General features: G+C 39.0%; 1 long non-coding RNA gene across 1 annotated transcript in view; it reads right to left on the bottom strand.

Moving 5' to 3' along the window:
* The window catches only part of LOC122182733, a 280,673-nt gene that overhangs the window by 202,734 nt on the left and 51,888 nt on the right, over nt 1-26,051 (bottom strand). The window lies entirely within an intron of this gene.

The raw sequence follows: 26,051 nt of genomic DNA, 5'->3' as shown, positions 1-26,051 counted from the left end.
GCATTTGCCTGCCTGCATTGCAGAGTAAAGATACTTGCAGATACATGGCATAACCTTTAAGGAGCTTTATCCAACTATTAAATTGCGGGAAAATATTCTGTTGTCACTTTCAGCTGAAACTGCTGAAATGATCCTCTCATAGAAATAAGCAGCTTTGAGACTGTTAGAAGAGATAGAAAAAAAAACAGGCCTGATAGAAAAGAGATAGAAAAAAAAAAAACAAACCCCTGACATGGAGGACAGCTGCACAAAACAAAATTAGCAATGCTTTCACTGGTCAGAGCACATACTGAAATAATAACTAGAAACCTAGAGTGATGATATTAGGCTTTTGTTATATGACCTTGTCAGAACTCCCCCTAGCTGGAAAGAGTCCTGCCGTTTTGTTCTTTCATTTCACCCCTAGAGCCAAGTATCACTAAGATGCATCTATTTTCCCAGCATGTCATTTTAAGAAGTTGAAATTTTATTCAATACATTAAGTTGTTCGTCTATTCTCAAGAAAAAAAAAAAAAAAAAGCCTCTATCTAAATTTGTCAATAGCATATCGAAACAGTAAGTAAAATTACTGCACTGAGAATGCATTTCATTACCAACCATTCAGACTGTTCTTTGTTAGGAAACTGTGAAGAATAGCACATTTATAATACAGGCTTTGTGTGTTCTACACTATGATTTGCCTACAATATCCACGCTCAACTTTCCTGCCCACTTTTGCAAAGGCTACAGTTGCTACAGAATCAGGTGAAGTTCCTATTTATTTTCAGGCAGAATTTCTAAACATACACATTTACATTACAAATCCTGTAAAAACACAGACAGAGGTGTGAGGACCTATACATTTGGTCTTCTGTATCCACACATGCTATGCTGCTTTCTGCTTACATGGTTAATATTTACCTCCTTCCTTCTAGGTGAGCTATTGCATTGCATCTCCCATCATGCTTCAGTTACCCAAGGAACAACCAGGAGTGGCAGCGAAGTTATCATTCTCCTGGAATCATTGGAAAAGCCCAGAGGAGCATTTGTAAAACACTAGAAAGAAAGCATCTCAGTAGAAGTACGGATCAGTTCTGACCAAGGGAGAGCCCTGGACAACCACTGTAGATACAACACTTCTACACCAAAGTTTAAGGAGCTTGAACTATTCTCAACACCACAGCAAGTCCCCAGTCCTGCCAATCAGGCCAACACAAACAACTGCATCCAAAGAAACAGTGTCATTCCTGGGCTATGATTGGCCTAGACAACAACGTGATACAGGAACAGACTTCCTTTACTAGCAGCTTGTTTTATCATCTTTTCTTCAGTCTTCCAAGTGTATGTGCTGCTTTTCTAACCATATAATTAAACCTTATTCTGCTAAGCACCATATGGTCATGAGCCATTGAGTGATACTCTTTAGGGGTCAGAAGGAAAAAAGCAGAATGTCTCATCTAAAGGTCAGCTCCTATTTGGTACCACCTGCCTCTCTCTGCAGGTGCTCACAGCCCTGCCCTTTCCTCAGCAAAAACCAACATAATGGAGAAGGCTTCTGGTTGTCAGCTGCTCACACACACCTTGTAGCAAATCAATCCTAGGAACTGAAGTTCCACTGCAGGCTTCAGCACAGTTTGGGGAACCTATTTCTCAAAGACAAGTTTCCAGACACACTGAGCACATTCAGCATTCATTAAATAAAAATATCTAAACCAACTGGCTCTCCAACTGGCCTGTCTATTGGTTTGACCATGGCACTCCAGAGTTGACATATCTCAGATAGCAGCAAGTTCTGCATTTCCACAGCTTCCTATCCTCACCAGGAAAAGCTCTCTTTTTTTTTTAAAGCAGTTTTCATATCCACTGTGGCAACATCAGGGTGTGATCCTAACCCACGTAACTGACTCCACACCTGCTTCAAGAGCAGCAGCCTAAGACAAGACTTTTACCAAGTGCCTTCATTCCTGAGGAATTAATTTCTCCCTCAAGACATCTACCCATTTCCTAGGATCAGGAGATCTTCCTAAGCTGTTTTCAGTCACCTGCCTGCTCCCTTTACACATCCTGAGTGCAACACAAACAGTTGTGAACAGGAACACCTGGATGCACCATTCTTGCCTGGCTCCCACAGCTGGAATTGCACAGCAAAGAGCAGACAGAGCTGAACTCACTGATGAGCCTCAGTACCTCTCTCACCAAGTCTCATCAGAGGCAAGGAAATCCTTACACCAACTTGGTACAGAAACCATTAATATTCTTGCAGAAGACCTATGTGGAACTCAGTGCTTGATAATTGCAGTTATATTGTCCTGGGTATAGAGACATCAGTCACACAGGCCTCCACTTTGATATCTGCAGATGTGCTTGGTGAGCTTAAGTCACAGGGAGTCTGCAGACCTAGTGTAGATGCCTCGAACAACCACAGAAAAAGTTTCCAGCTTTCATCTATGATAATTTCCTGATTTAAAACGTCATGTATACAGAAAGCTTTTACTCTTCTGGATATGGTTTCTTTTTAATGATTTTTAGCATATTGTACTTAGGTGAAGTACTTCAGGAAAATCTTCTCCTTTAATAGTTTGCTCAAGAGGATGCTATTGCAGTGAATTATCTTTCTTTAGCCACAGCTGCCTCCCAATGGATTTCTTATGTTTCTTACAGGGAATTTAAGAGCAGTCTCTGAAGTCATACGGAACTGACAAACTACTCATTTAGAGAGGCTCCATGCTGGGTGACTCCCATGATCTCCTTTGCTTTACAAACAGCATTGCTTTTAAAAAGGTACAGAGTTTGTTTCCATATGCTCACAATTTCTCAATACTGCTGTTCTTACAAACTAGTAAATGAATGCCTCCGGCTAGCACTAACATTTCTATCAATGTAACAGCCCAGCCTACAGGGATCTAATTTACCGAAACTGGTTAAGTGCTACACAAACATCATCTAGAGAGATTAATTGGCTGTTAAAGTTTGATTGCTTTGCAATCCCTTGGTCATGGTTGGAAAATGAAAAAGTGATCTTTTGTCATTACATAAATACCTTAAGGTATAGAATATATGCAGGGCTTTGTTTACATTTTCTAAACAAGCAAGTCTTCAGCGGGAAGGAGAGCTATGACCCATTTATTTATACTGAAGTTTATTTAGTATATTCATTATGTATGACATTTTCCTGAAGTTTATTTAGAAGTAATGTCTTTCCAAGCTGTAATTAATCCAAATTAAAACACATTTATGCTGATCATTACAGCAATTTGTTGCAGACAAGTTTCCATTTGAACATTTCCCAAAGTCTGTTTTACTGTACTCTGAATCTTCAATTTCCGAAGCGCAACTTTCCATTTCCCCTATAAATAGCACAAACCAGATACCCCTTTCTCCTGGAGTTCTTTCACTCAAAAGTTCCCTGAAGTTCTATGGTAATTTAGTATCACTCTTATTACTCACTATTCTTCATTCTTAGTCTGTGAAACTCTTGCTTAACCATCAGTTTTGTAACCTTACCTTACTCAAGGGAAAAGCCTTAATCAAGTGTAAGAAAGCCTGCAGAAGAGCTCAAAGCTCTGTTCACAGACCATGCTAAAAGACAAGGTGAGGCATGAGAACTGGAGACATCAGCCAAATGAGTTGTCAGTGAGTCCATTTCATACAGCTTGAGCAATTAAAACTAAACTATTTCCATAGTGCCATTCCATGGATACAAAAAACTTCTTTTCCTTGACAAACTTTCATCATTTATACACACACTACCTCTCTGACAACACACCTACAAAGAAACCTACAGGCATACCCAAAGCGATGGATGCCCTCATTATTATTTGTACCAACATTCAGGATTATCCAGTAAGGATTGCAAACATGTAGACACTGGGGTAAAAATAAGATTGAGATCAGAATGGAATTGGCACAATTACTATTAGCAACATGCATAAGAAATAAAATTTACTGTGTTCCAGATAGAGGAGAACTTGCAGCCTTTCTACACAGCAGGAAAAACTTCTCTTTCTCAGGCTCCGGAAATACGATCAGGAATCAAATGCATTGCATATGAGACCCTCAGCATACCACATTCAATTTCTCTTCTACTGATATGTGAATAAACGCCCATAACAGTTCAGCATCTGGATTGCATGCAAAGCTGTAATGCAGAGAAGGTGGAGAAGAACTGAGAACGTGGAAGACAGTTCGTATAAAACGGTTATGAAATAGTCTCTAAGACAGGGGCCTGACTGCTCCATTAAAATTAAACATTTAAATGATTTGAAGATAGCAACACAATTGTAGTCTGCATAGATAAGAAATAAACACAGAACTCCACCCTATACAAATACTTAGTTGTATGGATGCATATGCCAGCCCATTTACTGCAGAACTTCCACAGCTCTAAAGGAAGAAAATCCAAACAAACCATTTCATTCAGGTCATAAAAAAAAACCCTCAACTGGTGTTGAAAAACAAGCATGAGAAAAGTAATGGAAATACATGTATATAGATAGTTTGATTCTATGCGTCAGCAGAAACTCAGAAATTATCAACACAAAAAAAGTGCTCAGATACCATGGTGATCAACACATTACAAAAACAGAGTGCCAGCATATCCAGAAAAGGTGCAGTTCTCTAATAGATCCACCAAATGGGCACAGGCATAGTTTTCTCCACAAATAAATAAATAAATAAGTCAGCATAGGAGGTACTAGGTCCTTTCAGAGGAGCTAAGTGCCACACTTGCCATTCTGACTGCAGCTTTGAACTTGATTTTGGCCACTTTATCCGAAGTTTGATAAAACAGAAAACGTAACATTTGGAAGCCAAGTTTCCCCAAGCTAGGTGTAAATATTAACCCTGAAATTGTTTGAAGAAAGCACTACATGGACAGACACACATTCCCCTTCCCACCTTCTTGCTGCTCCCCTCATAGTTCTGCAGAGCCTGGAGAGCCATCCACACACCCAGGAGCACTTTGTCCAAGAGATACCACCTACATCCAGAGGACTGCCACTAGCTTTGGTAGCTGAGGGATGCTTCAGGCCAAGCTGAAGAGTGGACAAGGAAATTCACTGTTCATGGAAGCAGTTGGCTATCATCTGCCACACAGCTTTTTGTCAACGCTGCCTGGGCAGCTGTATTGGAAGCCTGAATTTGCACACTTCATCTGGGTGAACACACCAAACACTACTCAGAATTATTTAAAGGTACCAAACAGCTGGTTTGGATCATGTTTGTATAGAATAGCCTGCTCAAAGCCTCAGATTGCTTCTCCCATTGAGATTACATTCTCCAGTCATTGCAGTATCTAAATGAAGTGGTTTCAAAATAGAAACCTATATCACTTAGGGGAAAAAACAACCACACTTTAAAAGAAGCAATAAAACTGTCTCCTTTCTGCAGCAAAAAGAATCCTAGCTTCCCCATGCTTACCAACATCTCCAAGATTTATGGTGTCAGTTGGATTCACCTCCCTCACATCCCATTAAGGGTGGCTATTTCCTGTCAAAGATACACTGAGCAGAGCTGCCCTGCACTCCTGCCCCAAACAGCAGACGCCGAGAAAGGCAGCCCCCCTTATTGACACATCTCCTGCACTGACGCTGTTTGCCTTCTTTACTGCAGCTGCACATGTTGGGATCAGCACTTCAGTGATTTTTATGTTCACTTGAAAGTGTCTTTCCTGGGCAGCGCGCTCTGCAATCTCACCCATAATATATGAGGTTTTAACTGTTTCCTTTTAGGCCCTTTTTTTTTTTTTTTTAGCCTATTTATAGCTTCCTAACTGACTGCATTTTACAATTTATGAGCAACTTAAATGACCTGAATCTCCTGTATCTAATTGTAGTGGGAGAGGCCTCATTATTTGTCGTGCCTTTTCCCAATCCCTCGCTTTGAAATCCTTGCTTTGTGCCGCATTGTCAGAAGTGATTACAGCACGAATAAAGACTGCACTAAAACCCACAGATCTTGCGTTACGGGCTCTTCCCATCCTCTAGGGATGACTGATGGTTAATTTGCCTCTTGAATTTGGCTTCCTGAGCCATTTCTCCCCCAGAATATTAGCACTGAGAGATTCTAAGCATGGGCAGGACTCCCTCTCTCTCCAGCGTCTATCAAGAACAGTAGGATGCATGTGACAGAAGAGCTACCAGCATTCTGTAATACCCAGCATCACTTCTATGCAACATTTTTCAGAGCTTTAGTGGTTGTGGAAGGGTTTTATTATTACTTTTGGCTTTCCATCCTCTTCTGCAACCCACCAGTGGGACTGGTCTATGCTTCAGCAGGTAAACAGTTAATCATATGACATTTTTCCAAGTGTTTTCTCATTTGGGCCATTAAAATTCACTTCAAATTTAAAACAACTTCTAAGACTTTCCACATGAATGACATCAAACAGTGCAGCCTAATGTTTTCCAGTATGTTACTTGACCCTCTCAAGTGAAGGCATTATACGTTAGTCACATTCTAGACCTCAGGAATCTCAAACTGAGCACTTCTATTATTTATATTTATTTGTTTTAAAGTCTGGTTAGAGCTACAAAAGCTTTTAATCTTTATTTCCCCACATAATACTGGTGGGTACTGATTATGTTTGCCACATGTTACTTGCTATTTCTGTTATTTGGAAGCAAACTGTTGTTCTTCAGGTAAAATACAACCTTTGCACTTTTAGCATACACAGTTACTGCATCTGCAAACCTTCCATCACAAGTCAGAAAAATTTATTCTTATTTTTCAATCGTTGCTTTCTCACTGGAGCTATAAGACTGCCTTCCGCTATACTTTGGCCTTCTAAATCCAAAGTAATAATAGCAGGTTATTCCATCTCTATAGGTAGCCCAGTGAAAGGCTCTCTTAGTCCGTCTATAAAGCAGCACCCATTGCTAGGAATCTCTTGTAGCAGTTGTAGCAGATTCAGGTTGGAGCCATATCCTAGGTATTTTCCACAAATCATGCCATAAAATAAATCTTTAACACTTTCAGGAATTTTCTTTCAAAGTTTGAAAACAAATTCAGTATTCAAAAGAACAAGGTTTTGAGTTTTTATTTTTATTTTTATTTTTTTTATATGTATTTTTTTTTATTTTCACATATTGTAATTTAGCATTACTTCTCTTCCACAGTTTTTAGCCTACTGCCTAGATACATGCCAGAGCCACAGAAAACGTGAAATAGTTTCAACTCTGAGCCTCTCCCTGCTGCGTGGAATTTGATACACAATATATGGCACAAACATGGAAGAGCTTAACAGACTTCCAGCTCCTTACATTTAAAATATTTTAAAGTTTCAGCAGAAAAACAACAGTGCACATTATCTTCCATTTCATTCCTTCTCAGCTAAGTCTCCTTTGACTTTTCAACACGAGGATTTACACCAATATGCTAGAATATTCACAAAGACAATCGATATTGCCCACTTCATTTATTTTCTAATCAAGCCTTACAAAGACCAAAAGCCAACAGCTAATGTACACAGCCCTCATTGCCAATCACTGGGTACCTGACTTTCCCTAGTCAGTATCTCCAATCAGAGCAAAACGCCAACTAATAATTGGCATCAACATTTGGACTGTCTGGAGGTCATCTCTTTTCACGTCAAGCAAAGAAAAACTCACACAACTTTAGGGTGGGGTGTTTGTACGCTCGCTGTTTGCATAACAAATCTGAGATGTTTATAAAAATATCTAAACATTCAAAAAAAAAATCAGTCATTTCAATACAAGTTTTCTAACATAGCCCTGGCAGTGCTGGGATTAAAATTTTTGACAGGAGTTCATCAGGTCTTATAGCAAATACGCATGATGCTCTTCCTAAAGTATCCATCCCTGCAAGCAGCAGGCAATTGTCCATTACCACAGCCTTAATAGTACAGTATTTCTTGTCATTCCTGAAAGAATTGCTGTAATACACATAGCACTGTATTCATATGGCACAAGCATGAGCACAGAGCCACAGTGCAGTCTTTCAGGCAATTTGATCTCTGCATTGATTATCTTGTTTTCACTAGTCAGTTGTAAGTGACTGACTCTGGTACTATGATGCCTAATTTATTCACATCAGCTTTACTGAATGCTGTGCAACCCCATTGATGTGCCATTTTGGAGGATCCACACCTGCATTAGCCCAAGGTATCCATTTTCAGAATCAATATTAAACAGAATAAAATAAGAGGAAGACAAATGAAGGAATAAAAAACAGTTATCAAGATCACATTTTAACAGCAATTCTAGATCACAAAGTTCCTTCCTTCAAGTGACAGTTGTAAGTTCTCCAAGGAGAGTATAAATGATAACTAAATTTATTCAAAATAAGGTTAATTCAACTATGATGTCTGGCAAAATTATTTTTTTTTTTTTTCCATCAAGAAGGGGATAAAATTCTGAAGTCAATCAGAAGATTTAAAGATCATTTGGTTCAAAACATTTGCTCATGTTCTCAGTTTACAAAGGAAATATTTGCATCACTTACACAAGTATGGTAATATTATAAGGGCATATTAATATTCCCATTATGAGTCTCGATGCTTGAGTATCACAGACGTTTCACGTTACTCACAGAACAACTTTGATTATTTTTAACAAACAGCTCAAGCTCTTATTTCCTCACTTTTGCCATGCGTCAAGAACTAAGAACATCTCAAAGTTTTTAAAAGGCCATTTGATTGAAAATTGGAAGTGGTTGACATTCTGATGCAATTTTAACTTCCATGCGAATATCTAATTGGGCAATCTCTTAATGGACTGTTTCGAAGTGCTGCATCCCCAAAGCTAATGACTTTGATTCAGCACTGTATCAGCCCACTTTTACAGTACAACTAAGTCAGATTTAAGTTCTTACCATCCTACAACGAGCTCCTTTAAAAAGCTTAACCATTTACCAGTTTCCTTCAAGATATTTCTCACACCTTCTCTGCATTATTTGGAAGAAGAATGGAGAGTGAAGACCTCTTTGGGAAGGGCATCTGATATCACCAAGCCCAAATAACATCTAAGTAAACAAATTTCACATTAATCGCAGAATTTAGATGTGTGTACAACTTATGAAGACTCTGCATATAAAAAAGTCATGCCCTTGCTACTAAACCATCAGTATTAAAAAAAAAAAAAACTGCCTAAAGAAATATAGTATGAGTTTATGGTCCCAGTAATACGGCACATCTGTTCAGAAGGAAGTCAACACACACAAGATCTCATGGTTAGCATTCTGGTCTTCTCATGAAGTTCTGCATCATCTTGCCATTGCTCTTCAGAAGCACGCCGTGCTTTCATAAATAAGAAATCCATGGGTAACTCAGTGAATGTTCATCACTTGGCTTTGAATCTGTCCCACTGATAGTTGGAAGAATGCTGAGCACAGCAGACACAGTAGTCCTTCAAATTTAAAGACAAGATGTTGTGGTAAAGACAGACAAATTACCTAGCACTGATTTTTAAATCAAAGGCTAAAGTAAAGAGAAAGCCAGTAGCAGGATTTGGAATTATCCAGAGACATGGAAGAACTAAACTGATTACAGCTCTCAGGAACTGCATGTCATCACTCAGCTTTCTGCAGTGCTAGAACTCTGCCCATCCTTTCACTGAACCAGAATCATAGTCTGCCTGCATAAAAAGGCCTGTGGATACAGTCAGGCTAACACAAAACTAGGTTTTTTTTTGTTTGTTTTTTGTTTTTTTGTTTTTACGATCTTAATTATATTCTGTAGAAACACGTAGAAACATTGTGGCCCAAAACCAAATGTCAAAGAATACATTTTTCTTCTGATGGCTTTGTCATGACTCCAGAAGTTTCTTCCTAATAGAAGACATTTCATATTCTATTATGAAGTCATCTATCCTATTCATCACATGGATTTAAATATTCATTAAATGCTGCCAACAGTAACGCTGTGTGCAATAAAAAAGAAAAGGAGAAAGACTGAAAGCTAGCTGAAGTCTAACCAGATTGAAAACTTTGCAAGGTTTAGTTCACGCTGAAATTTTTAAGAGGGAATGAAAAACTTTCTATTTTCTTAAGTGGGTTTAAATGTTGTTTGCCTTTCTGTGTTCAGAGACTGGGGTCAGAAGTGGAATCATCTGTTTATTCTGAGTCACGACAGTGTATTTTTGCTTATGCTTTTTCCTGGGAAATACTGAAGCCAAAGTCCATTTAAAAACAATCTTTATTATATTCACTTCAATACTATAATTATTTTACCTACACCAAAACAAGCTTTGTATTTCTTACATTTCTGCCAGCTTCCTCTGAACTCAGGCATTGTCACCACCACTGGTTTCAACACCACAACCCCAGAGCAGCAGAGCCCATAAAGGAACGTGGTCCTGAACAAGTCAGCAGGCATGGGCGAAAGGTCTGCAAGCAATGTCATGCTCCAAGCCTCGGCGGTTCACTTTTCATTTGCACCAGTATTTCTATTTTTACTATGTGGCAAAAATACCCAGAGGCATTGGTTGGAGGGATTTTTAATCTATGATTTGTTTAACTTCAAAACAATAAATAAAAACTAAAAATCAATTAGAACAGCCAGGAAGAGAGAGTGCTGCTTTTGTTGGCTGGAAATGAAGGAGTCTAATATATCCTTTCATAAACAAACCTCCTCTATACAAGATTTTCTTGTAACAACAGGCAGGCTTCAAAAGACATTTGGAGGTTTGGTTTAGGATAGGAACCCAGAAGTTCAGAAAATTCAGTTCTCTGCAAAACAGTGTGGGAAGTCTTGCGAACAGCTTGAGTGAAATTTCTAGTGCTTTCCATGTCTGCTCAAGCAGAGACAGTACTGTAAAAACAACCTCTCAGGCCGCTTTTCAGGAAACTGGCTATTTTCTGCTGAACCAGCCAGAAACCATTATGTTCAATACATAAAATGATGAAAAGAGAAGTTGGCTGCCCTCAAAGGTAAACAGAGGTCAAGGTGGGGCTTGGCATGCAGTTATTCTTTGGATAAAGAAGTACCATTAGAAGAAAAAAAAAAAAAAAAGAGGGTGCTCCATGCAAATCTACTCAAATTAAAAGAAATAATTTACATAAAGTTTATGAATTCATCTGTTCATCTTCCAGAAGTAATTCAGTGGATGAGATTATTAGCAGGGCCATTAGCAGATCTGAACTTTCAAGGAAAAAAAAAAAAAGAGAAAAGATTTGTATGTCTAATAAAATCAAAACCATAATGTTCAGTTTCAATTTGACCAACTAATTGTATATATACTTTCTAAATTAATAAAAATGAATCTCAGTAAGTTCTATTCGGCATCAAGTAAGCCATATACCTGAGAAGATTGAACTATCAGCAAGCAATGAGAAGAGGTTAAAATGCAGTGAATAAATCACCTCCAGAATAGATTCTGCAGGATATCTTATCCAAATAGGTTTGCTATTCCTTGACTGACAATACTACATATTCTGCAGTTGTAACAGCTCCTGTGTTTAAACAACCAGGAAAAGGGCTGGGCATGTTCATAGCAACGGAAAGACAGACTAACAAGATGTTCTTCCATAAGCCTTGATTGACTGACCTCCTTTTCATAGGTCTCAATACACAATCCCCTGAATGAGCACAGGTGCTCAAAACTAGTATTTGCAGGCCTCAAGTTTTTGTGCATGTAGATGGAGTTAATAAAGCTACCAGGGCTCAGCCACTAAGTACAGTTCTCTTCTTTTCCTTCTCACCCTGCAGACAATCCCATTTTAATTACTGCCTAACTCTCCACATATCTTCATTCCTCACTGTACTCTTCATTATTCTCTTCTCCAGCCTCTTTCTTGCCCCAAGGCAAGACTGAGAAAGCAAGGACTGTCAGAGAAAGAAGTTGGAGGGGAAGCCCTTCCCCAGCAGCCTGGGACAGAACAGAACAGGTTTTCAGAAATCCCCTGCTTTCTCATCTCAGACAGTGCCAGAGCAAATAGCCAGAGAAAACAAACACCTGAGCCCATGGCCAGGTTCCCCCTCACACAACCCACCAGCCTCCGCAGCCTGGTGGATGCGATCAGACATGTTTCCAGCTCCAAGGAATCTCTGAGCGATAGATTTTACATCTCAACTCTCCAAAAGAAAGGTGAGGGTGATCAATCACAAGCGTTATTCATTATCAGTCCTCAGTGCTGCTAACAGCGCTACTGGCCGTAGGTGTATTTTCAATTTCATCACCCACTGGATACCTATCTAACTCCCAGGCTTATCAGAGCAATCTAGCTATACCTATGGCCTACAGAGGTTTTGGAACAATCTAAGTCAAACCACCCTTGCCTTGGAAAACATTAAAAATAGATACTTTGATTGCACTTAGAAAGGAGGCATGCTTTGACCCAGACAAGCCCAGGCTAGATTGCCCATGACCTTGACTAATCCTTTCTTGGCATGTTTTTGAGTGCATCAATTCCCTTGAGAACAGCACATGCAGCACTCCCAGTTCCTAATGCAGCTCTTTTTTTTCCCCAGGCACACTCAGATAAAGAACTTGAAGCAAGGCTTTCCTTTAAGGGCAAGGGAGGACTAGAAGTTTAGATATCCACAGTAAAACCCTGGGGAGGAAAGAAGTGTAAAATTGGAAGGTCCTGATCATATAAGAACAAGTTCCCAGAGGGAAGACTAGACCAAGAGTTATGATGCTAGGAAGAAGGAAGCACTGGAATAGGAATCACCTCTCAAGAGAAGCTCTGTGTCCTGAAAGTAAGTCGATGAGGATTCCTCCTGAAAGGAAGGGTGCTGAGGCTTCATCATACAGCAGCATTAGGCTCTGGCTTTGCACCTTCCTGACCTGCCCCACTAAAGCACCTACAACCATCGTTTGAACTGGTTCTGTAAGCATTATAATCCTTGGAATTTATTTTTCACTCTTTCTTAGACAAGATTCCAATGTATTTTTGCTGAATCTACATTTATTTTGCAACTTCGTCTATGTGTTAAAGCACAGAGACGTGTGACCTAAGCAGTGCCTACTGTACAAAAGGATGCAGCAACATTTAGATCACCCAGGTAAATTAAGCAAGGAAGAACTGCATACAGTGTTCCAAAGACTTCAGCTAAGGTGTAATAAGTTGCCCTAGCCAAAAATCCTCACCCCTGCCCTTGAGCTATAGTTCAGATATCTTAATTCACAATTATGCAGCAACTTTCATCCTATGATCACAAAAACCTCTTACGGACTGTACATACATAATTCTTGCATACATGCATGCAATTCAACAGACGCAGCCTCACTGAAGTTGAAAGCAATATTACATTTTCAAATCTCGGTGAAATTTGAAGACATGTTTTTTAAGTCAGATTTTTTCCTTTAACCAAAGCACCACCACACACTAAGTGGTATGAATTCTCTTATACAGGAATAAGGTCCCAATTATTGCTTAATTTTGCCAGTTCCTATAATTCACCAGGAAAAGATTAAAGCGAAAGTAAATGTTGGTTCCTTGTGTTGTTTACAGTAATCAGCTCAAACAAAGTAACCTGAGTCACATCATTAGAAGGTGCATATGGTTACATTTTTCTCATTAACTTTGCATAGAAGAAAGGAGATAGATGCCTGCAGACAGAACTCCCTGCAAACAACTGTTAGTCTGATGAATTAAGGAAGTCTAAGAATGCCAAGCCTGCCTACTAATGCACCTTTTCCAAAGATTCACATCCGAGCTGCTCCCAATGACAGGTATGAGTAGTGGCAGTGGAGAGTTAAGAACATTGCAGAGAAACAGAAAAATTAGCCTTATGCAGACCAGCAGCCTGATATTTATCAGCAGTCAAAGATTTTCTTGGTGCAGCCAAGTGGTCAATAAGTAAAAAAACACCACCTACCAACCTCCCCTCTGCAAAGTATGTTTATCCTGAAAGCTGGCTACCAAATTGATTTTCCAGGAGAGCCTTAACATAGAGAGCAAGTAACACTAAACATACTACATCCTGCTGGCATTCCTTTCACCCCATAGGATAATCCAAACAATTTAAATCAAGTATCTTTGCCTTTCTGCTCCATCATTTTTTTCTTAAGTGTCCAGATGTTTGATTATTCCTCTCATTGGATAGTCGGAAACTGAGCCAGAGAATCAGGATGAATAGCATGAGGATGAGTGGGCACCATTTCAAAAAGTCTGTGCCTTAAATCCATTAGTATTCAAGATGTTTAAGCACCATGATACTCAATTCATTTTATCACAACAGCATAATGGCAGAACAGGCTATTTTAAGTCAGATAATCAAGGATGTAAGCACTTTACCTCTAAAAGCTTGTACAGCTACACCACCAGTTAGTAATTATGGGTGTGCAATAGTACCTAAACACTTCTTTAAACAGGAAGTCTAGGTTTTTTTCCCCCCCTCATTGGCTCAACTCTTTTATTTACTGAACATTAAAGACATGTCATCTCTTCAAAAGTAATCAACAATTATGACACATTGCAAAAAGATCTGGCCTTTGAAGCACAACACTCTGTTCCAGTGAAAGAAAAGCAGAAGAGTTCACAGACTCAGCTGTATGAACCTCTCACAAAACTCTGGAATTATAACCACAAAGAGGTGCTTTGGTGCAATCACCCTATCAGTCCAATCTGAATGTCAAAAAGAGAAAGCTGAAAAGTTTGGGTTCAAATCTGGCCAGCTTACAGGCTACATTATAAAAATATCTCCACGTTTATTGTAAAAAGAAAAAAAAAAAACCACCAAACCTCAAAGCTCATTACTGTTTTCTTTTTCCTGTAAATAATCCATTTCACCCCTTTGCCCAGAAGCAACCAACTTAACAGTGGAATGCAGCAGCTTGTTCCTAACACAACTATATTGAAGCAAAAAAATGCTGTCTGCAACCAGATCTAAAAAGGAAAAACACAGTCATTCACATGAGATTTTGAGCAAGATGAGGGCCAGCTCAGTTCTCCTCCTGGAGAGGAAAGAAATCCCTTTACTTCAGAATGAATGACAGGAGAGGTTTTTTGATCTGTGAATGCTGGCAAGGCACAACCTTGCCTAAGCACAATTCCTGGACACTGGCTTGCTCCCAAGCCTGTGAACGACGTCACAGGATGAAGGCACAGAAGTGCTCACAGTTTCTGTAGCAATCCCATGTAGTTCCTGCTTTCCAAGGGTGATTTATAAAAAGTACACCAGTTTTTCTTTTCTGCTCATAATCCCCCAATTTTTTTTTTTAATTCATCCAGCTGCTTGCTTACAAGATTACCAGCAATACTTACTTTTATTTCACTCAGTTACAAATCAAAGTCTGACTAGCACTTCTACTGGAGTCCAATGATTGAAAAATCCTTTTCAATCATTAAATAGCAATAACAGGAATACCGTTATTCCAACCATTAATATTTTAGTAGGAAGAGTGCCCAATTACCTAGATTAATCATGTTAAAGGGATTAAAAGGAATGGTGTTTCTGCATTGCTTCCCTGGGCACGTTGCATTCCTCTTCCATTGAATCCCCGTACAATACTTTTTAAAATCACTACCAATTTAAAGAGCAAATGTTGCTCTGAGTATAACCAGGAGAGTTATTGGTAATTCCTTTCCAACAGCAGTTGTCAAAGATGTTTGATCTTTAAGAGTAATTGCCACTGCATGTTCAGCAAAATGATTTATGATCAAACCTCATAATTTTATGTGCTCCATTCTTAAACACTCACTGCAGCAACCAGCACGTCTTGCCACACAAAACATCTTAAAACCTGAGGACTCCACCATTCAGTGACAGCAGTCTGAGGACATCTCAACTTGCTAGACAGATTTTTTTTCAGTGCTAACTTTGCTGAAGACTACTTCACAGTCTTTAATTTGGTGTCTACACATGCCAAGCACTTCTCAGCAACATCTTTTTACTTCCCAACACCATGAAAAACTGCCAAGTTGCATCAACTTCCTGTTCTACAGTAAACCAAACCCTCCCACCAGCCCATCATCCTTCCCTTACCATCCCCTTTTAAAAAATAAATAAATAAAAAGGGGAAAGCTTCCTATCAAAAAAAAAAAAAAAAAGAAATCACACCTTTTAAACATCCACAAGACTTGAAATGTTTTAGATCTGAAAGTCTTAGATTAGTTTTCAACTAATTTGCTACATTCAGCTGATCTATCAATTTTCATTCAATTTGACAGAGCTGATCAAGCTTTAGAATCAGTTTTTAGCAAATGCCTTCACCAGTCCAAGTGCTGGCTTTGCTGCTTAGTTGTTTGTGTGATGGTGACTCAACAAGTAGATACTCAAAGTATTTCTAAATGAGAGAAGTTCCACAGCTATCAGTATTCCACAAGAGGCAGCACTTAACAGAAATTATCTTGTAATGCTTTACATAATCTATTTGTAACTAGTCATTTAGCTTTCAAAAGATAAAATAGAAGCCAAGTAGTAAAAAAAAGGAGTCTCTGCCATCCATCTAGAAATAACTCCTAAGCTGTGCGAGCCAAAGTGGCTAGCATTCACCACAGAGTGAAAAGTTATCAAGCCATCCATGATGAAAATTAATAAAATGTATTTGTGATTGAAGCTGTTAATTAGTAGTCAATTTTCATTTGAGATTAGAAAAGAGCATGTGCCAGCTCCAGCCCTATCCTACATTCACCTGCAAGGGAAAGCTGACCAAAATATCAACCAAGCTTTGCTGAATTAGTATGTTACAGAACTATCTTCAGTAAAATGTGCAAATAGTACCAGTGCTTCATTCACAGCTCTCTATCCAGCTGACTACTATAAAGGAAAAAACATTTTTTTCCTCTGCTGCTCATGAGGTTTTACAGGAAAAGCTCCAATGCTCCCCTAGCCTGTGTATTCTGAAGTCCAGTGCTGCTCCCAATTAGGCCAGGACAAAAGCTTGTAATAACTCAGTCTTTAACTGGATTTAGGCTGTTTCCTGCTTTTTTTTTTTTTATTCAAGGCCAAGCAGGCCTGCGTTTTAGTGCAGTAGCAGTCCTACTGGCAGACCCACTAATAAATAGGCAGGAGCCCATCCATCCAAGTAAGTTTCAGAACCATTTGACATCGATTTAAACATCTCCCTCTAGTCCTGAGCCATGTTTTCCTCTACGACATTCTTCAAACACTTCTTTCCAGCATTACCAATTGGGTCTAGACATTACATTGCATTTTAAAATGAGGTGTTGAGCTTCAGGCCATACCTCTGCCCATGACAGAAGGGCGCTGATGACGGGCACAAAACTTAGGAGGTGTTACAGAGCATTTTATCTCTTAAGCAGAACAACTCCCAGATGTGTCAAGCAAAGAACTAGAAAGAATGAGGCAGTTCAGAAGGCAAGCAGTAAATGGAGGAATTGGATATTTTGACAAAGCAGAACCAGGCAATTCAAATTGTTTTCAAATAATTTGTTTCCTCACCAGTGAAAAGTACGAGAACAAAGAAAGAGAAACTCGGCATGTTTTCCCTTTTCCTATAAACCAGCACCAAGCCACAGACTTCCTCCTTTTAATACTGTTATCTGGTGCAGGTAACTGCACTGTGAGGGGAAAGAAAGATGAGTGGGAGACTAAGGACTGACTTACATTAGGAAGATTATCAGTAACATTTGCACAGAGGTAAAAGTAGGTAACAGCACGATGAACGTCAACCAGAAATAGCAAAGATGGTGCAAATGACATCTTGATTTCAGTCTGCTTCACATCAGCCCTTGGCCACTAACAGGCAGTTTTTTTTCTGGAAATTGCAAATTAGCACTTTTGGTATATGCATGCCTGGATGGACAGGAGACAGAAGACAATGTTTAAGAGCATTTTAGTGTTTAAGCACAAATGCTCATTACTGTAATCCTTTGCAATGAGGAAAGAACTCTTCTGTACTTCTCCAGTTACAGCTCACCACTTATCCTAAAAACAAGATTTCCTGGAATAGAAGTGAAAAGGCTTATAAATTGTTTATCCCTTTCAGAGCTTAAATCAGCAAAGTTATATCTTAAGCTGTAAATTATAGTAGCTATGCTATCTGTTGTAGTCCGTTTCTACAAAATATCATTATTAACACTTATCACAACTCTCTTCTTACTTTACATCTTCTGTCTGGCAATAGCTTTCCTTATAAAGAAGTAAACAAGCCACAGAGCAGCCTGATCTGTCCTCTGCATAATTGCAGTAACCCATTACCTGCTTTACAACATCAGTAAGGTGGCCCCATCAAGGACAAGGACCACACTGCCCTACATACAATGGAAACAAACCAGAAAAGACCATCATTGCCCCAAAGCACCTTAGTGTAAGCAAAAAGGAATCTAGTGACAGAACCAAGTCGGAACTGACTCCTGCACAGAACACAAAGAAAAGGTAGGACTTCAGTAGGATAAAGACCTTCAGCAATTTTTCTTCCTTAGGTTAACTTTTTCTGTATTAAATGTAGCTTCTGTAACAAATGCATTTTCTCCTGTACTAAATGTATTAATATTAGAAGTTGTCATATCCTCATATAGAGCAAAATAACCTCATCTCATGTAACAAGAGCTAATAGAAAAAGATGAAAAAACTTTAAAATAATTCATCAATTGTTAATCCTAAAGTATCATAGCTTACCAATGTATATTTATATAGCATAAGCACAGCAGATACACAGTTGGTAATAACAATCTTGTATCTATAAGATAACAGAAGGTTTCCAGTACTGACTGAGGAACTGAGTAGGTCAAAGTTAGCCCTGAATGTTGGGCTTCCAAGACACGTTGCGTGATATCTAAGGACAGGTATCCCAAAAAAGCATTAAAAACTGATGCCCACCCTTGGGCTCTGTCATGATTGCCATGGACCTCTGCACTCCAACACACCTTCCTACACAGAGACCCATACAAGATCACCTTAACAGCAGTGTACTCCTGTCAACCTTCGCTGACCCCACACAAGAAACTGAAGATTATAGAAACGTCAAATGATGTTAAGGTAGGAAAGATCTTTTCTGAGGTCTTTAAACACGGTTGAGAGATGACTGAGGGCTCAGTATAAAACCATAGATGGGCAAGTGGTTCCTTCTTATGCTTCTCAAATTCATCCCATGAGGACAAATCTAAAAATACCCTGCATTTGTTGTACAGACATAGATTAAACATTCTTATCCCAAATCTGCAAGTAACCTAATTGGTGGGACTGTTGTAATTATTCCACACAATTTCATCACGCTTACCTCCACACGAGAATGTTAGAAAGTAATAGGAATGTTAAAAAAAATAAGATATGCTGCATCTACAGTGAAAGTCTCTTAAATGCTTATTTTGACCTTTTTAATTAAAGATTCAATTTTGCCGAAACTACAGATACCACAAGAAGAATGATCATTGAATCAGAGATTTGAAATACAAAAATACTAAATAGGAAACCAATTCTCTCACATGAAGTGCCAAAATCTTGACAGTAAGGTGGAAGACTGTTAGAAAGAAGCATGAGGTCAAGTACTCAGGATGCAAATAATCCACCCAGACCTAGGAGTTTATATCCACAGTAACCACATTGAGATATTTGCCAAAGTTCAACTGCAGCTCAAGTTTCACAGAAAAAAAAAAAGCACAACGGAAGACATCCATTTAGACTTGAAAAGGGCAGCTTTAAAAGATGCAAGAGCAACATCTCACAACGAGAAACTGAATCTGCTTTAGTAAAGCACAGCTTTCCGTGAATAATAAAGAAGTACCCTGATGTCCTATGAAATGCAGCTTAGTCATGAAGTCTATCTGAAACATTTGCTTACAACATTTGCTTTTGAATTAAAAAAAAAAAAAAGTCACAGGCAGCATTTAGCAAATAATCTAAGGCAACCACATACTACAGTGATAACCACAGGAAGCAAAACCAGAAGGACGTTCTAAGAAATGAATAGGCTAAAATACTTTTTCTTCATACTGCTGTAGTATTCAGGAGCCCTAATGAACCCAGATCACACCGTGCTAGACACTACTGTTCAGCCAATTTATAAACCACACATGCCTCTCAATGAACAAAAGAAAGTACATGCTAATAATGTTATTACAGCATCACAGCAGCATTATCTTAGACAGTGAGAAATGTGAAAGTTTTATATGCTTTCCTTATTGTTATTAAAAGTAGCACTGTTACCTTGGCAACTGCTGAACCACTTGGGAATTTGCTAAAGAAACCCAAATGTTACTTGTACTTGCACATTTGCAATCAATTTAGGGGAAACAATTGGGTTTTGATGTGTGATTTTAAAAAAAAAAAAAAACATTTTTTCCTTATGAGAACTATGACTCTGCAACAGACTTCCCCCCCCCCCCATGTATAAGTGAATTCTTGGGATTAAGCCACATCTTGTCTTCTTGTCTTATTTGCACCCAAAGCAATCTATACTTCAGTATGCAATAAGAGTCTAGTAACCCACCTAGGTTATGGACCAGAAATACAATGACATCATCCACTACACACAGAAACACACATCAACAAGCATCACACCAGTTGTGCAGGGACTGGGAAGACAGACAAGCATTGCAAATGGAGGGCCACTTAAAAGGGGAAAAAAAAAAAAAGGGAATTGCAGACAGCCATTTTGTAAGTGTTAAGCATTTGGACAACACCCCTGGGTATAGGAAACACAACAAAGTGTAGGTAAGGGCACAGTATCCCAAATACACTATGCAGCCAAATACAGCTTTTATCTTCATCAGTAATGTTAGTACACTGTATTTCCTCTTATCTTATAAGTAGATCCTGCTAAAGAAGGGTAAGAATTAGGTGCACAAAGATAAGACAGATCACAGGAGGATCAGTCTGTGAGATATAGTGACTGTATAGGATAGCTGTTTTCTTTCTAGTTTTCACCAACATATTATTTTGAGTACTATACATGCCAACAGCAAAGAAAAGCAGAATTCTGGGACAGGAAAGTCGGGATTTATCAGTACTTTGTGAAACACAACATGTCTATGGAAAAAGGGCACTGGTTTCAGATAATCTCCGTATCTGAAATAGAGAACCATCATACAAGAATATCCTAATCAAAATGCCTGTTTTTCTTAAAATAGGTACAGTCTAGGCAGGCTCCTTTAGAATGTATCAGCTGTTCAAGGTATATTGAGTGAACTGGATTAAAACATAGAAGTTGACTAGAAATCTTCTCAACACACTGGATGACCCCCCCCTTGCTTCAGTCAGGCTTTTGGCATCTTAAATTTCTGCTGCCTCATCTGAGTCCTCAGGAGACCATCCTCCTTTCCATTACCTCTGAAGCTTGCCTGGGGTTACTCCTCTCATCATCATCCTGGGCAGAATTGCTGCTACAGGCTGCCTACTTGCACCTCCCCAAATCTTCCATCCCTGCAAGCCATGCAGCAACCTGCCTGGTAACCCACAAGGGTTTCACCTCTTCTGGAGCAGATGTAAGGGCAAGATAAGCAAGCTGCAGCTCACCACCAGCTATCATAACAGGACATAATATACCATGCATGCCCTCAACTGAAAGCTAAAGAGCAAGCTGATAAGCATCACCAAATGGATTAGAGTTGCACATCTTCTCAGCTAAACTGCTGAGGGACATGCAGACAAAAGGATGCAGTTCCACAAAAGAAGCATTCTTTTACAAATGCTTTGCAGAATGAAAGTTAAGTTTGCTTTAAAATTAAGAACATCTATTTGTTCTGCTGCCTGTTTGTCATACTACACTCAAGAAGCTCAACTTAAATCATAGCCAGAAGTATTCTTATTTTAAATGACTTTTTTTTTTGATACCTTTCCTGACAGAACTTATTGAAACCTGCCCTCCAGAAACCACAAACACTCAAGAGAATGTGGAAGACTAGAATTCAAGTGTACTCAAATACAAATCAATTGTTTCAATATGAATCTTGAATAACTAGAGTCTTTGTTATTACTACTCCATTAAAAATTATGAAGGACAGACATAGAGCTGTTGACACATACACCACAGGACCTAGTTAAGCAAAGATGAAATAAATATTTAATATCAATTCACAAACTTAGTGCAAGTAATACCTGGTATTCCCTAGTATTAGGAACTGAACAATTTAATTGCTGAGAGCATTTGATCCACCAACATACAGTACTGTATATTTGCTTACAAGCATACAGCTCTGAGACAATGACTCAGATGCAACCTTAGCTTTGAATTCTTTTTCATTTAGATCTCTGAGACAATCACATGAGGGTCCGAGTATGTTATTAAGTTCTAACACAGTCTTGTAAAAATAGTAAATGAGGAGTTTTCCCTAAGTTTGTTCGCGGAGATAAGGGAAGGCAGTACTGGGTAGTGGGCTTTTTGGTTCTGTTGTCTATGAGGCTAATACACGCTTCACATTAAGATGAAACAGCATTCAGACTACTTTGTTAGGATGCTCATAGTTCTCTCATGTCAATGCCTATGACAATTTATTCTGTCAGTCCTTCTCCTTTAGTATGACTCTTCTGTCAGTCAATATTCCCGTGTGCTGAGGATGTAGGGACAACAACCCCTTGACCTGAGGCTGCTGTTACCACAACGTCTACATATAACAACAGTACAGTCAAATCACTTTTTCTAAGAACTACGGTATTGGAATGGAAAACTTGACAGCACAGGGGAAGTAACATGAAGAACAGTCCTCTTCCAGAAAGAGAGGTTGAGAGAAATAGAAAAAATGGCACCAGGACAACTGCCCTGGAATAGAGATTGATAAAACGTGCTCACCCAACTTGCATAGACTCAAAGAACTTTCCAAAGTCTGTTAAGTCTCAAGTGCTATGACGCACAGTCAAAACAAAAAACAACACTGTATGACACAGGAACACCAACAGTGCCAGCAAGAAAATTTAACATGCAGGCAGCAAAACCTTATGACAACTTGTTACTGGGAGGAACAACTTTCAAAAGAGGGTTGGCACAGACTCTGCCAAGTGTCCCAGAGAAGCCTGCAACAAGAGGGAGAGAAGAACAAAGACTCACTGCTGCCTATTGAACAGCACTTCTCCCTTTGATCTAGATGAGATGCTCAGGGCCATGTTCTGATGCAAATTCCTGCAGTAGGAGCTAACTACAGCCCCCAGTCATCTGCCACAGCCCTCCAGCCGGGCATCTCTGCTGACTAGGCCCAAGGACTGCAGGCAAACTGATATTCTTTTCATAGTCTGAGAGCAACATAAGTTATTAAGTTTTAAGAGCCTGAGAGGTATAGCACCTGTGTGCAGCATTATGCCAATCAGGTTAGTGTTTTAGTGAGAGAGCACAAGGAGAGGCAGCCATTTTCCACTCTCCACATGCATCTCATAACAAGCACTGAGACAAGATGGCTGCCATGTTCTGCTCAGAGTTTTGCACAACCAGGTGAAGGTGAATACAGAGTGAAGGAAATCCACCATGAGTGCATTACGCTTGCATTTTAATTATTCATACTAACCTAAGTCTATTAGACTAGTACATTTACCCTGTATCACATAGCACCAACACAACACTCAAGGCAATTACACCTATTTACAAGATATAATGAATAAACAGCTTTTAGTGCACAACATCCAACTGCAGAGCTGCTATACACTCCAAGATCATCTCCAAAAAAGGGCCAAGAGGGGCACTGAGTGTTGTTCGCTCCACAGAGGTGAGCAGCTACCTTACAGAAAACACATCATTGCAGGGAAGGTAATAATTATGGACTTCTATACTAGAGAGAACAACATGCCACATGCTTTTTTGTTGCTCTAGCTCCATAGTCCCTTCCTGCAGCCGCTGCAATGAGAGGGCAGGGAGAAGGGTCACAGATGAGAGCAAAAAGAGTACTGTATTCCTTTGACCATTCCTTGCCTTCACAGCAAGATGCATGGCAGCATCTGCATTTTCTTCTCCAACTTTTCCAACTCTCCTACCTAAAAGCTCTTCACCATTAGGAGGACACTGCCATCTGCTAGTTCACCTTTCCATTTTATTCCAAAGTCCCACCAAGCGAAGCTGGTCATTCCATCATATTTCCCCACAGCAGCACAATCAGTTGAAACAGATCTCACCAAGCAACAGCTCAGAAGTATTTATTTTAAGAAAGATCAAACATATGAGCCTAAGAGAAGAGGGAGCCTATCATTATGGATCAGGAAAACAAGTTCTCCTTGCACTTCAAATACGTGCAACCTTTACAGTGTTAGTTTAGGTGTTTTTTTGCTCAGGTTTTCTTCCTCTTTGCATCTCCATCCTAAGAGGAAACCAGATTATTTAAAATAGATAGAAGCAGAAGTGTTTAACTGCATCTGCTTACAAATATATATATATATATTCATTAATCTCTGGCCACTATGCACAAGATGATTCATAGCAGCACTTAGTTTAAAAAGACTGTAGAGAGCTCTTGCTAACTGGTGAATGCAAGCAATTATCCAAGAGAAGAGCATAAGCAACTCACTCTTTGCCTCCGCACAGCTTATCAAGTTTATTTTGCACTGTTACATTTCTATAACTTACATAAAAAAAGCCAGCAGCTATTTGGCAATATTTACATCTAGAAACAGCAGTTTTATCATATATGAAACATCAGGGGAACTGGATGCCTCAGGACATTGGAAACTTCTCACCTCCCACTAACCTGTCTGAAACTTGCCTCGGTCGTGTTGTTAACCAAAAATAGATTTTAAACATGCTCTTATATTTGGCTTGTCCTTCTAAAGAGAAGCATGAAGTTTATTAAAGATATCATATGAAATATTGAATGCTTGCACAGCAGAAACAAGCAGCATGCAAGTTCATCAATTTTCCTTCTGTAGTGACATAACTGATCTAACAAAGCAAAATTCCTGATGACTTCACAGCCAAGCAGATATAAGCTGAATGACAGATCATTCAAAAAAAAAAAAAAAAAAAAAAAAGCATTCTCCAAAATCATACTTGAAAATTTGACTTTTCTCCTTAAAATAATCAAATGCAGTCACATCTAACCTTTATGTAGTAGCTTATTAAATATATCACCTTTGAAGACTGACTTAAGGATACTAAAGTTTTGAATGCCAGCACTACAACTAGCTAATTATCTCATTGGAGGCCATCCTTCATTTACTGCTGTTATAGATCACAGAACTCGTAATCACTCAGGCCTCTCAGAAGCCTCAATTCATTCTTCTTTAAAAACCCTTTTTGTGGGCAACAGTCGGAAAGAACCAGAAATTGTTTGCTGCTCATAGAAGTGTTCTAAATCTGTACATGCCTGCATTACACATGGCAACAGCTACCCCTCATGAACTCTTGAGGACTGGGGTCAAGAACAGGAAGGGTGTTAAGTTGGCAGCATTAGCTTTTTAAACATGGGTCTAATGGCTGCCATATCAAAACTGATAGAGAGCTTGGACAGTTTGTTGAGATACACTTGAACCATGGATAAATATCTCTTGCTTTGTTAATATTCCACTTCAGAGGAAGATGAAAATTCTTATTTTAAAAGTTGGAAGGAAGAAAAAGGAAAAGCTTGAGTTCAATGTATGGCAAAGCTTCCCCCTCTAAGCCAAAAAAAAAAAAAAAAAAAAAATACTGCCACTTACCTTGAACTCTACTTCAGAAGCAAGATATAGATTTCTTACTTAAAGAAGTCACCCTTCATTAATCTCTCTAGAAAATGAAGAATCTTGTCAGGAGCTGTAGCCTTAAGGGGAATTTTTTTTTTTTTTTTTTAAACTACTCATTTTTCCTCTTTCTTTTTAAATGCAATCAAGTCCAGCACACAAGAGAGCTTGTGTAGATCATAGAGAAGCTCGAGCTGCAGAAAAACATGTTCATCTTAACACCAAGGATGGTGGAACATCATACAATTTCATTGTCTGATATAAACAACAAGGCTAAACCTCACCTCCTCCTATATATTCAGTTGTTTGCGAAACACTGTGTTTTGCTGCCTCAGCAGTAGCAAAACACAGTGCTTCAAAGCTGTTTCAGCATCCTAGATCTCCAACACCTGTCCAGGCCTTGCAGAACACTCATTAGGCCATTTTTACAGTTGTGTTCTTAGAAGAAAAAAAAAAAAAAGAAATCAGACTAAAGAAGTTAAATTGGGAACTCCTCATAGGTGCCCTGTTTAAGATGCACTGGAAGTAATAGAGAAAGCAGAGATAAGAGTTCATTACACTCACAAGTAATTCAATCTGTTGGATTTTTCCAGAAGCCCAGGCAATAGGCACTAATGAGATAAAGTTCTACAAAACA

The sequence above is a fragment of the Lagopus leucura genome, unplaced genomic scaffold, assembly GCF_019238085.1.
Source record: "Lagopus leucura isolate 7727_CA_CO unplaced genomic scaffold, USGS_WTPT01 Super-Scaffold_100015, whole genome shotgun sequence".
NCBI classification, from domain to species: Eukaryota; Metazoa; Chordata; class Aves; order Galliformes; family Phasianidae; genus Lagopus; species Lagopus leucura.
Note: the sequence above shows the minus strand (reverse complement) of the source record. Positions and strands in the feature narration are given on the sequence as shown.